Below are 15,087 nucleotides of genomic sequence, written 5' to 3'. Positions count from 1 at the left end.
AACAGTCTTAGGCTAGAGAATCACACCAAGTGTGCCATCACAGTACAGAGAGTTTGGCCAGAGAGGAAAAATACAGGCAGCTTGGTTAAGGAAACAAATCTGATCACTTGCTGGTATTTTCCCTGAGCACTTGCTGGTACTTTCCCGTAGCTGCCCTATCCAACAGAGAGAGATCGGGACAAAGGCACCAGATGTGGTGTGCAAGCAGATTCTACTCACCACCAGCAAGAATTGACAAGTAGCAGAAATCTTCATCCTGCTGATCACAGACCATGGACTGCCCAGAAAGCAAGAGACTGGTGTGAGTACATCCAAGACATCCTCACTCCTTCTCATGGAGCAGCAGTGGGAAGGTAGCCCCTACCCCACCACTGGAGAAGAACTCCATCTTTGATACTGATAAAGGCCTGGCCTGAGAAGCTAGCTCCAACTCAGACCTTGGAAGAAAACAATAAGAGCCACTGAGGTCACAGGAACCTGCCCTGCCCTGCTCACTTACACCCAGGGGAAAGTTGCCCTTCCCAAGCAGAGAAAGCTCTGCCCCCCAGAGGAGTGACTTTCTTTACTGGGTAAACAGCCAGAGGCTGCCCCTCCCCACTGCAGCCTAGGCCACAGACTCAGCAGGAGGAGGGGTAAAAGAAAAACAATTGAAACTCAGCAAACATAAATTCTGAGAATGGCTTTTTTTTTTTTTTTTGTCGGTCATGGGGCTTGAACTCTGGGCCTACTCCAGGCTGGGCTTTGTGAGTGTCTCAGGAACTAGCCCCTCAGGGAAAAGCTACTGATTGCTGATAGGTTTCAACCCTACCCACAACCTAGCCTCATCAGAGCAACTCTAAACGACAGGAAATCGCCATCTCCCTCTTTTGTTATACTCAAAGCAGATCTCCCTCCCACTGAACTAGCCTGGGAGGGGGATCATAAAGTCCTGGGTAATGAAGAGCTTTCTGCCTGCTCTAACAACTGACTTAAGAAACCAATCAAGCCACAGGAAAACCAAACACCGCAAGCAAAACCAGAGACTCCACCAAGATACTGGTTATGGACACAGAGGAGATACAAGATCCTCGCCCCCCCTCCCAAAAAAAATAAAGAACTCTTTTTCTACCTAATTTTTTTAATTAAAAAAATTCTTTCACAATTTTTACTTTAAGTATGTGTGTGGTTTTTGTATTTGTTTTTTAAATCTCTTTTAACCTTTTGCTATTTTTTTTTGCATGGCTTAATTGTTGTTTTGCTTATCTCCAGATATATACCATTTCAATTATTATCCTTATCCTTCATTGTGTGCATACTTAATTCAGAAATTGATTACTCAATTCACAACCTCTTAGGCTTAACTCCTTTAATAGTAGTAGTATTTCTTTATATTTATATAATGTTTAAGTATTGCATTTTTAAATTTTTTTATTCTTTTTTCATTTTTCCTTGTTGTCTCTCTCCTCTCATTCCATCCTTTTCTTCTATCAATATTATTTCTTTATACTTACACAATTTTTAATTGTTTCATTTTTAAAATTTGAATGTTTGTTTTTTTTAACTTTTTCTTGTTTATCTCTCTCCTCCTTTCATTCTGTTATATCCACTTCTCTGAAATTAGGGCTTGGTTAAATTCACTCTTTCCTTTTACCTCTCCACATTCCTCTAATCCAATTTTTCCCCACAATTCTCCATAAACCTATTAATTTCTGGTCTGCTGAATCTCTCTTCGATATTCTTAGCCAATGAATCCATAGTTATTTGATATTGAATTAGATTGTATCGGTTGAAATAGATTGCATCTGCAGCCATTTTGACTGCATCAATCAATCTATGCAACTACAGGACTCTGGTTGATGCTTGCCTTAAAATAGTGTTCTAGCAAGAAATTGATGTTACTTTCATACCAAATGGACAGAACAAGCCAGAGAAACACAAGAAAAATGGCAAGTCCAGGTATCTCAACTCTCACTCATGATAATCAGGGGACAAAACAGATAATGAATAATTCAGAGGAGAGTTCCCAAAAAACCGTACGAACACTACTAGTAAACATGGTGAATGAAAAGATTGAAAGCCTGAAAAGGACTCACTGTGAGTATAATAGAGAGCAAGATGAGGCTAACCAAAGATTAATACAGAAATTTCACAAGCATAATAAGGCTAACTAAAAATTAACAAAACAATCTCGTGAGCATGAGGAAGCTAATCAAAGATTAATTTTTATACAGGAATTGTGTGAGCAGGCTGAGAATAGTGAAAGAGCAATATAGGAATTGCAAGAGCGTGAGGAAGCTAATCAAAGAGTAATACAGGAATTCCATGAACGGGATGAGAATAGACAAAGATCAATGGAGGCATTCATGGAATCCATAAACAGACAGCTGAAGGAATCCAGAGAGGCCACAAAGGGAATGCTAAATGGAACCCATCAGAAGGAAAGGGAGTCCAATGAAACCATAACCAATCAAATAAGAGATTTGAGAATAAACATTGAAAACCAAATTAAGGACATAAAAAAGTCCATACAAGATCTAAAATAAAGTTCCAACAAAGAATTTGAAGCCATCAAAGCTGATCAATTAGAAGGAAAGGGAATAAAAAACAAAGTAGATAGTCTTGACAGTAGGTTAGACTACGCAGAAGATTGAATCTCAGGGATTGAAGACAGCCTAGATATTATAGAGAAAGAACAGACAACTATCCAAGACAAATCCAAGAAATATGATAGATCTATTCAACATTTAGAAGACACCATCAGAAGGCCTAATCTGAGGATAAAGGGTGTAGAGGAACACCTAGAGACAGAAGTTAATGGTCTAGGAAATTTATTTAACAGGATCCTAGCAAAGAACTTCCCAAATAAGCAAAAAGATAGACCTACTCAAATACAAGAAGCTTTAGAACCCCAAACAGACCAGACCAGAACAGGACATGCCACCATCACATTATAATCCACACAGGATCAATTCAGATCAAGGAAAGGATCCTTAAAGCTGTCAAGGAAAAAAGATCAATCAGCTATAAAGGGAATCCAATTAGAATAATGTGGAGCACATGGGCAGCAAAGATGGCGCTGGGAGGGGGTTGAGTGGGCAGAGCCTAATTTACTGTAGAGCACATGGCCAGCCAAGATGGCTCTGGGAGAGAAAAGAGTGGGCAGACCCCAATTGATCTTCTGATCAGTGCCTAACCAGCCCGTGAAGGCTCAGGTGAATGATAGGGTGTGACCTTGACAGTGATTGGTTCCTCTTCCTCCCTTACCATACCACCCACCCTTTTTGTCTTTAAAAGGGGCTGCTCTCTGTTAATAAACGAGTTTTTCTACCTGCTGGATTTGGCTCCCTGCTGTGTCTGATTGTCTCCTGGGCTGAGGGAGGCTAGGGAACGGGCGAGCGCCGCACTTACCTTTTCTCGGACTCCGTCCGTCTTTTGTGGGACGGACGAAGACCAAACAGAATAACCTCAGATTTCTCAGCAGAGACAATTAAAGCAAGAAGAGCCTGAAATGATGTATGCCACCATTTGTCTTAAAGACAAACAACTATCAACCAAGAATACTGTACCTAGCTAAATTCTCCTTCATAACAGAAGGTCAAATAAAAACCTTTCATAGCAAAGAAAAACTGAAATAATATATCTCCACCAAACCAGTCCTACAAAAGATATTTAAAGATGTCCTACTCATAGAAAACCAACAAGAGCACAATAAAGGCCAATAAACCACACCCAAACGCGGAATCCAAGAACCATAGGAAGAACCAGTTTTCACAGCCCCCAAGAAGGTGGATAACAAGGCAGGAACTACCAAACACCTCTCAGTCCTAACTCTCAATATTAATGGACTTAACTCCCCAATTAAGTGACATAGACTTCTAGTTGGATTAAAAAGCAAGATCCTTCTATCTGCTTCCTTCAAGAATCACACCTTGCCATAAAAACAAACATATTCTGAAAGTGAAAGGCTGGAATAAAATCTACCAAGCAAACGGTCCCCATAAACAGGCAGGAGTTGCAATCTTAATATCAGATAAAATACACTTCAAATTAAAATTAGTGAGAAGTGATAAAGAAGGTCACTACATACTGATTAAGGGATCTCTCCTTCAAGAGGATATTACAATTCTAAATATCTATTCACCAAACAATGGAGCACCCAAATTTATTCAAGAAACTTTCCCTCAAATCTCACATAGATGCAAAGGCATTAATAGTTGGGGACTTTAACATACCACTATCCCCACTAGATAGCTCAACCCGGCAAAAACTCAACAGAGATACCGCAGATCTAAACAACTGCATAGATCAACTAGATTTAACAGACATCTACCAAATATTCACCAAGCAGCATCAGAATGCATGTGTTTCTCAGCAGTACATAGGGCATTTTCCAAAATAGACCACATTTTAGGTCACAAAGCAAACTTGTCCAAATTCAGAAACATTGAAATTATGCCCTGTATTCTCTCAGACCACAAGGGAATAAAATTAGAACTCAACACCGAAAGCCACCAAAGAAAGTCCTGTAACACATGGAGGCTGAACAACACACTGTTGAACCACCAGTGGGTCATATAAGAGATTAGAAAGGAAATTCAAATGCTCATGATAATCAACACAAATGAACACATAAATTACCAGCTCCTCTGGGACACAGCAAAGGCAATACTCAGAGGCAAATTTATAGCTCTGAGTTCCTAAATCAACAAATAGGAGAGAGCTGAAACCAACAATTTAATGAGACATCCGAAGCTCCTTGAAAAAGAGCAACAAGCTAAACCCCAATCAATTAGATGGAAACAAATAATTAAAATTAAATCAGAATTAAATGGATTAGAATTTTTAAAAAATAGAAAGATTCAACAAAAAGAAGAGTTGGTTCTTCGAAAAAATTAACAAAATTGACAGACCCTTAGCAAATCTTATCAGAAAAAGAAAAGAACATACTCAAATAAACTCAGAGATGAGAATGGAAACATCATCACAGAAACAACCAAGATTCAGAACATTATAAGGCAATACTTCTCAAACTTTTATGTTAATAAGTTTGAGAATCTGGAAGAAATGGACGATTTCCTAGCAAATATCAACATGTCAAAACTAAACCAAGATGAGTCAAAACTAAACCAAGATGAGTTAAACCAACTTAACACACCCATATCAAGCACTGAAATAGAAACACAATAAGAGACCTCCCATCTAAGGAAAGTCCAGGACTGGATGGATTTACAGCAGAATTCTACCAGGCCTTCAAAGCAGAACTCACACCAATAAGCCTCCAACTCTTCAATGAAAGAGAAAGTTCACTACCAAACTCTTTCTATGAACCTCAATTCCAAAACCAGGCTGAGTCTCATCAAAGAAACCGAACTATAGACCCATTTCTTTGATGAACATCAATGTAAAAGGTTAATCAACTTCAACAACTCATCAAAAAAATCATACACCATGATCAGACAGGATAAGAACAACATGGTTAGCTCAGTAGATGCAGAAAAAGCATTTGACAAGATCCAACACCCTTGGAAAAACTAGGAATCCATGGAACATTCCTCAATATAATAAAAACTGTATATGACAAACCTACAGCCAGCATTATATTTAATGGCAAAAAACTAAACCAATTTCCTCTAAACTCAGCAATGAGACAAGGATTTCCACTCTCTCCACTTCTCTTAATTTAGTATTAGAATGCCTAGCTACAGCAATAAGACATACAAACATAAAGGGGATCCAAATAGGGAAAGATGAAATAAAACTCTCCCACTTTACAGATGACATGATCTCCCATGGACTCCACTCCCAAATTACTCGAGCTGATTTAAAACTTTGGCAAAATAGCAGGGTATAAAATTAACCATCAAAACTCAATGGCTTTTCTGTATGCCAACAATGAGAAAAGTGTGGCTGAAATCAGGAATGTAACTTCTTTTGTAATAACTCCACAAAAAAATAAAATATTGAGGAGTTAACTAAAGAAGTGAAGCACCTCTATGATGAAAACTTTAAAAACCTGAAAAAGGAAATCAAAGCAGAACTTAGGAAGTGGAAAAACCTCCCATGCTCCTGGATTGGAAGGATCAACATCGTGAAAATGGCAATACTTCCCAAGGCTATCTACAAATTCAATGTGATACCTATCAATATTCCAACCTCATTCTTCAAGGAAATAGAAGAGGGAATCCAAAAATTCATATGGAATAATAAAAGACCCTGAATAGCAACAACGATCCTTAACAGAAAGAACAGTGCTGGAGGAATATCAATACCAAATTTCAAACTCTAGTACAAAACCATAGTATTCAAAACAAGTTGGTACTGGCACAAGAACAGACCTGAGGAGCAATGGAATAGAACTGAATACCCAGAAATAAACCCCCAGACCTATAGCCACCTAATCTTCGATAAGGGAGCTAAAAAAATAGAATGGAGGAGTTCCGGAAAGATGGCGGAGAAGAAGCTGGAATCTGAACAAGCTCTCGCATAGAAAGCAGTTTTAGAGTTCCAGTGAACAGTCTTAAGCCAGAGAATCACACCAAGTGTGCCATCACAGGACAGAGAGTTAGGCAAGAGAGGGGAAGCCAAAGCAAGGAGACACATCTGAGCGCTTGCCAGCAGCCGCCGCAGCCGCGACAGGGTCGCGGCGGCGACCGCAGGGCACCCAAACCTGAGCCACAGAGAGTCCGGGACGAAGGAGCCAGATGCAGCAGGCGAGCGGATTCTACTCAACACCAGCAAGAACCGACAAGGAGCGGACATCTTCATCCTCCAGTTTGCAGACCAGAGACAATCCAGGAACCAAGAGTCAGCGTGAGTAGAAGCCTGACGTCCTCACTCCTTCTCAGGGAGCAGAGGAGGGAAGGCCACCCCTCCCCCTCCCTCCCCCCCAGTACCAGAGATCTCCATCTTGGATACCGTCAAAGCTCGGAGGAGCTGCTAGCTCCAACTCAGGCCTTGGGATAAAACGAGTCATTTAGCAGGTCACAAGAACTTAATGGCGAAGTGACCTGCCAGACTCAGCTCCATCCAGGGAAAAGTCACCCAGCCCAGGCGCCAGCCACAGGAGTGGCTTTCCCCACTGGGTAACCAGAGCCCCTCCCTCTAGCAGCCTCCACAATCAATTGAAAAACAGAAACCCTGAGAATGGCTCCAGGCTGGGCTCTGTGAGTTTTTCACAAAATAGCCCCAGGGAAAGCTACTGTTTGTTGAAAGGCCTCAACTCTACCCAGAACCTAGCCTCATCACTGCACCCCCCTCCTTTGTGATTCTCAAAGCAGATCTGCCTCCCATTAAACTAACCTGGGAGGGGGATCTCAAAATCTTGGGTAAAGCAGAGCATTTTTCTGCCTGTTCGAACAAACTGACTTAAGAAACCAATCAAGCCACAGGACCTCAAGCAGACCAGACACTCCAACAAGAGGCTGGTTACAGACACAAGGGAGATACAGGATTCTTCCCACCCCTCCCAAAAAAATAAAAAAAATAAAAAAATAAAAGAACTTTTTTTTTCTTCTTCTTCTTCTTTTTTTTTTTTTTTTGGTACCTTACATATATAATTTTTTTTTCTTTTCTAAAACTTTTATTAATCTTTAATTTTTGCCTTTTTTGAAAAAAAATGTTTTCCAGTAACTTTTTTTTTCCTCTTATAATTTTTATTTTAGGAATACGTGAATGTGCGTTTTCCTTTCTTTTCTTGTTTTCTTTCTCTTTTTCTTTCTTTTTTAATTATCGTTTTGTTTTTTGTTTAGCTCTACTGAACTTCTGATCTTTTTTTCTCCCTTTCTTATCCTTTTCACCTTTTCCTCTCTTTTGTTCTTCTTTATGTGACTTAACTCTTGTCCTGCACATCCTCAGATAAACCCGTAGTTAACTAGTAGACCCTATCCCCCATTGTGTACACACTTAATTCACAAATTTATTACTCAATTCAAAACCTCTGAGACTTAAATTCCTTAATAGCAGTACTACCTCTTTATACCTATATAATATTTTAAGCATTTTTTAAGTTTTTCACATCTCCTCTATGTCCCTCCCCTTCTCTCAATATATTCACATTCCTCTCTAAATAGATTGTCTTTGATTCTCCATAATAATATTAATTTTTACGTTTCTATTTTTTTCTGGTCTCTTTTCATTTCCCTTTCCCTTTCTTCTTTTTCTCTCTTTCTCTACTTGCATCCTACCCAACCTATTTCCTGCATTGAGATTAGAACATAGTTAACTCTCCCTGTGCCTCCCCACACCAATCTATTCCTATTTTTTACCCACATCTCTCCCTAACCCTAATAATTTCTGGTTTTCCAAATTCTTCTCTGCGGTTCGAAGCCCATTAACATATAGTTGTTTGATGTTGAATAGATGTATCTGTTGAACTAGATTGTATCTGTAGACTATTGACTGTACAAATGCAAACTTTGGTTGATGGTTGCCTTAAGATAGTGTTCTAGCACAAAACTGGTACTATTTTCATCTCAAATGGGCAGAGTAAGCCGGAAAAACACAAGAAAAATGGCAAATCTGGGTATCTCAATTCCCAATCTTGATAATCAGGGGACAGAACAGATAATGAATAATCCAGAGGAGAGTTCCCAAATAGCTCTACAAACACTGCTGGCAAACATGATAAATGAAAAGTTTGACAACTTACAAAGGACTCTGTATGAGCGTGATAGGGAGAGAGAGGAGGCATCCCAAAAGTTTATACAGGAATATCATAAGCGTGAGGAAGCTACTCAAAAACTGATACAGAATTTGCGTGAGCAACTTGAGAATTCTCAAAGAGAAAGGGAGGAATGGCATGAGCAGGCTGAGAACACTCAAAGAGAACTGCAGGAATCCCACGAACGGGAGGAAGCTGATCAAAGAGTAATACAGGAATTGAGAGAGCAGATAGAGAATACACAAAGATCACTAAAGGCATTCATGGAATCCATTAACAAAGAGCTGAAGGAAGTCAGGGAGACCACAAAGGGAATGCTGAATGGAACCCAACAGAAGGAATGGGAGACCAAAGAAACCATAACCAATCAACTAAGTGATTTGAGAACAAACACTGAACACCAAGTTAAGGAAGTAAAGAAATTCATACAAGACCTAAAATAGAGCTTCAACAAAGAATTTGAAGCCATCAAAGCCGACCAAATGGAAGGAAAAGAGATAAAAAACAAAGTAGAGAGTCTTGAGAGCAGGTTAGACCATGCAGAAGATCGAATCTCAGGGATTGAAGACAGCCTAGATATTATAGAGAAAGAACATACAACCATCCAGGACAAGTCCAAGAAATATGATAGATCTATCCAACACCTGGAAGACACCATCAGAAGGCCTAATCTAAGGATAATGGGTGTAGAGGAGCACCTAGAAACAGAAGTTAATGGTCTAGGAAATTTGTTTAACAGGATCCTAGCAGAGAACTTCCCAAACATACAAAAAGATAGGCCTATTCAGATACAAGAAGCTTTTAGAACCCCAAATAGACCAGACCAGAATAGTACATCCCACCGTCACATTATAATCCACACAGGATCAACTCAGACCAAGGAAAAGATCCTTAAAGCTGTCAAGGAGAAAAGGTTAATCACCTATAAAGGGAAACCAATTAGAATCACCTCAGATTTCTCAGCAGAGACAATCAAAGCAAGGAGAGCCTGGAATGATGTATGCCATGCCCTAAAAACAAACAACTATCAACCAAGAATACTGTACCCAGCTAAACTCTCCTTCATAACTGAAGGTCAAATAAAAACCTTCCATAGCAAAGAAAAATTGAAACAATACATCTCCACCAAACCAGCCCTACAAAAGATTCTTAAAGATGTCCTACACATAGAAAACCAACAAGACCACAATAAAGGCCAAGAAACTGCACCCAAACTGAGAATCCAAGAACCACAGGAAGAACCCAGTTTTCACAGCCCCCAAGAAGGTGGATAACATGGCAGGAACTCCCAAATACCTCTCAGTCCTATCTCTTAACGTTAACGGACTGAACTCTCCAATTAAGCGACATAGACTGTCTAGTTGGATTAAAAAACAAGACCCTTCTATCTGCTGCCTGCAGGAGTCACATCTTGCCCGTAAAAACAAACACATTTTCAATGTTAAAGGCTGGAACAAAATCTACCAAGCAAAAGGCCCCCATAAACAGGCGGGAGTTGCAATCCTAATATCAGATAAAATAGACTTCAAATTAAAATTCGTGAGAAGAGATAAAGAAGGTTGCTACATACTAATTAAAGGATCTCTCCTTCAGGAGGATATTACAATTCTAAATATCTATTCACCAAACAATGGAGCACCCAAATTTATCAAAGAAACACTACTTTCCCTCAAATCCCATATAGATCCAAAGACATTAATTGTTGGGGATTTTAACACACCACTCTCCCCACTAGATAGATCAACTCGGCAAAAACTCAACAGAGAAACTGCAGATATAAACAGCTGCATAGATCAACTAGACTTAACAGACATCTACCGAACATTTCACCCAGCAGCATCAGAATACACGTTTTTCTCAGCAGCACATGGAACATTTTCTAAAATAGACCACATTCTAGGCCACAAAGCAAACTTGTCTAAATTCAGAAACATTGAAGTTATACCTTGCATTCTCTCTGACCACAAGGGAATAAAATTAGAACTCAACACCAAAAGCCACCAAAGAAAGTCCGGTATCACATGGAGGCTGAACAACACACTGCTGAATCATGAGTGGGTCATGGAAGAGATTAGAAAGGAAATTCAAATGTTCATGCTATTCAACACAAATGAACACACAAATTACCAGCTCCTCTGGGACACAGCAAAGGCAGTACTCAGAGGCAAGCTTATAGCTCTGAGCTCCTACATCAACAAATTGGAGAGATCCGAAACTAACAATTTAATGACACATCTAAACCTCCTTAAAAAAGAGCAGCAAGATAAACCCCAATTCAGTAGACGGAAAGAAATAATTAAAATTAAATCAGAATTAAATGAATTAGAATCAAAAAAAAATATAGAAAGAATCAACAAAACAAAGAGTTGGTTCTTCGAAAAACTTAACAAAATTGACAGACCCTTAGCAAATCTTATCAGAAAAAGAAGAGAACACACCCAAATTAATAAACTCAGAGATGAGAATGGAAACATCACCACGGAAACAACCAAGATTCAGATCATTATAAGGGAATACTTCTCAAAACTTTATGCTAATAAGTTTGAGAACTCGACAGAAATGGACCTTTTCCTAGCAAATATTGACATGCCAAAACTAAACCAAGATGAGTTAAACTATCTTAACAGGCCCATATCAAGCATTGAAATAGAAACAGCAATAAGAGACCTCCCAGCTAAGAAAAGTCCAGGACCAGATGGTTTTACAGCGGAATTTTACAAGGCCTTCAAAGCACAGCTCACACCAATACTCCTCCAACTCTTCAATGAAATTGAAAGAGAAAGCTCACTACCGAACACATTCTATGAAGCCATCATAACCCTCATCCCAAAACCAGGCAGGGACTCATCAAAGAAAGAGAACTATAGACCCATTTCTTTGATGAACATTGATGCAAAACTTCTCAACAAAATTTTGGCCAATCGACTTCAACAATTCATCCAGAAAATCATACACCACGATCAAACAGGATTCATTTCAGGGATGCAAAGCTGGTTCAATATACACAAATCAATTAATATTATTCATCACATCAACAGGAGCAAGAATAAGAATCACATGGTTATCTCAATAGATGCAGAAAAAGCATTCGACAAGATCCAACACCCCTTTATGATGAAGGTTTTGGAAAAATTAGGAATCCATGGAACATTCCTCAATACAATAAAGGCTGTATATGACAAACCTACAGCCAGCATTATACTCAATGGTGAAAAACTAAAGCCATTTCCTCTTAACTCAGGAACAAGACAAGGATGCCCACTCTCTCCACTTCTCTTCAATCTAGTATTAGAATGCGTAGCTACAGCAATAAGACAAGATGCAGACATAAAGGGGATCCAAATAGGGAAAGAAGAAATAAAACTCTCCCTCTTTGCAGACGACATGATCTTGTATTTAAAGAATCCCATAGACTCCACTCGCAAATTACTCAAGCTGATTCAAAACTTTGGCAAAGTAGCAGGGTATAAAATTAACCCCCAAAAATCAATGGCTTTTCTGTATGCCAACAATGAGAAAAGTGTGGCTGAAATTAGGAAAGCAACTCCATTTGGAATAGCCCCACAAAAAATAAAATACCTAGGAATTAACTTAACCAAAGAAGTGAAGGACCTCTATGATGAAAACTTTAAAATCATGAAAAAGGAAATCACCACAGAACTTAGAAAATGGCAAAACCTCCCATGCTCCTGGATTGGAAAGATTAACATCGTGAAAATGGCAATACTTCCCAAGGCTATTTACAAATTCAATGCGATACCTATCAAAATTCCAACCTCATTCTTCAAGGAAATAGAAGAGGCAATCCAAAAATTCATATGGAACAATAAAAGACCCCAAATAGCAAAAGCGCTCCTCAACGGAAAGAACACTGCTGGAGGAATATCAATACCAAATTTCAAACTCTACTATAAAGCCATAGTAATGGTATTGGTAATTTGGTATTGGCATAAGAACAGACCTCAGGACCAATGGAATAGAATTGAAAACCCAGAAATGAACCTACAGACCTATAGCCATCTAATCTTCGATAAGGGAGCTAAAACAATACAATGGAAGAAAGACAGCCTCTTCAGTAAATGGTGCTGGCAAAATTGGTTAACTACATGTAGAAAACTAAAGCTAGATCCTTATATTTCACCCTGAACCAGAATCAACTCCAAATGGATCAAAGACCTCGAAGTCAAAGCAGACACTCTGAAAACATTACAGGATGGAATAGGAGAAACCCTAGGTCTCCTTGGCTCAGGCTGAAATTTTCTGAATAGAGACCAGGAAACACAACAAATCAAAGAAAGGTTGGACAAATGGGATTGCATAAGGTTGCAGAGCTTCTGCAGGGCAAAGGACATAGCTAGCAAGATCAATAGAAAGCCCACGGATTGGGAAGATCTTTACTAGCCATACAACGGACAAGGGTCTCATATCTAAAATATACTTGGAACTCAAAAAAATTAAATCCCCCAACAACAAATCCTCAAAGAAACAACTGCCCAATAAATAAGTGGGCAAAAGACTTAAAGAGAAACTTCTCTGAAGAAGAAAGAAGGATGGCCAATAGACACATGAAGAAATGTTCAACATCCCTAGCCATAAAAGAAATGCAAATCAAAACAACATTGAGATACCACCTCACTCCAGTTAGAACGGCAAAAATCAAGAACTTTAACAACAACAGATGCTGGAGGGGATGTGGACAGAAAGGAACCTTACTTCATTGTTGGTGGGAATGTAAACTTGTTCAGCCACTTTGGAAAGCAGTATGGAGGTTCCTCAAAAGACTTCACATAGAACTCCCCTATGACCCAGCAATCCCACTTTTGGGCATTTACCCAAATGTTTACAAACAAGACCACACTAAAGCTACCAGCACAACTATGTTTATTGCAGCATTATTTACCATAGCTAAGATATGGAACTAACCCAGATGCCCCTCAGTAGATGAATGGATCAAGAAAATGTGGTATATATACACAATGGAATTCTATGCCTCCATCAGAAAGATTGACATTGCCCCATTTGTTAGGAAATGGAAAAAATTATATTAAGTGAAGTAAGCCAGGCCCAAAGACACATAGGTCCCATGGTTTCCCTTATTTGCAATATCTAGTATATGTATGAGTCAAGCAGAAAAGGTCAGATAATGTGATGTCAGGAAAATGAACCCTTAGATATGTATTTTAATGTTTTTTTCTTTCATGCATGTGTTTCTAAAGCATTTATAAGATTATCTCTTTGTTGCTTTGTATGTCCCTCCCCCACAGTATAACCCCTGCTTTCACTATATTTGATGTCAGTATAACTTGTGGAGGAGATAGGGAAAAACCAGTTGTTTAAGGATACAGGTGGACCTGTTGCAACAATGAGAAGTAAAAGTTGTCATGTCCAAAATGAGCTTTACAATGTCGGTGTGGGGGAGTGGGGAAGGAGAAGGATTGGGATTGGGGGGGGAGGGGGGAGGCTGGGAAGGAAGGTGAAGGGTAAACAAAGGAGGAGGCTGCAATGCTTGGTAAGAAATGTACGCATTATCCTGCCCATGTAATTGTAACCCCTCTATACAGTATGTTCACAAATAAAATTAAATTAAATTTTAAAAAAATGAAAATAAAAAAAAAATAGAATGGACGAAAGACAGCCTCTTCAGTAAATGGTGCTGGCAAAATTGGTTAATCACCTGTAGAAAACTAAAGCTAGATCCTTATATATCACCCTGCACCAGAATCAACTCCAAATGGATCAAAGACCTCAGAGTCAAAGCAAACACTCTGAAAACAATACAGGAAGGAATAGAAGAAACCCTAGGTCTCCTTGGCACAGGTGGAAATTTTCTTAATAGAGACCCAGAAACACAACAAATCAAAGAAAGGTTGGATAAATGGGATTGCATGAAACTGCAGAGCTTCTGCATGGCAAAGGACATAGCTAGCAAGATCAAAAGAAAGCCCATGGATTGGAAGAAGATCTTCACTAGCCATACAATGGGCAAGGGTCTTATAGCTAAAATATATCAGGAACTCAAAAAATTAAGTCTCCCAACAACAAATCCTCAAAGAAACAGCAGCCTGATAAATAAGTGGGCTAAAGACTTAAAGAGAAACTCCTCTGAAGAGGAAATAAGAATGGCCAATAGGCACAAAGAAATGCTCATCCTCTCTAACCATAAAAGAAATGCAAATCCAAACAACATTGAGATTCCACCTCACCCCAGTTAGAATGGCTATAATCAAGAACTCTAATAACAACAGATGCTGGAGGGGATGTGGCCAGAAGGGAACCCTACTGCATTGTTGGTGGGAGTAAACTTGTTCAACCACTTTGGAAAGTAGTATGGAGGTTTCTCAAAAGTCTCCACCTAGAGCTCCCCTATGACCCAGCAATCCCACTTTTCAACATTTACCCAAATGATCACAAACAAGGCTATGCTGAGGCTACCAGCACAACTATGTTTA

The sequence above is a fragment of the Dipodomys spectabilis genome, unplaced genomic scaffold (genome assembly GCF_019054845.1).
Source record: "Dipodomys spectabilis isolate Male_0828 unplaced genomic scaffold, ASM1905484v1 ptg000174l, whole genome shotgun sequence".
NCBI classification, from domain to species: domain Eukaryota; kingdom Metazoa; phylum Chordata; class Mammalia; order Rodentia; family Heteromyidae; genus Dipodomys; species Dipodomys spectabilis.
The sequence above is the reverse complement of the archived record's forward strand: the minus strand, read 5'-3'. Positions refer to the sequence as shown.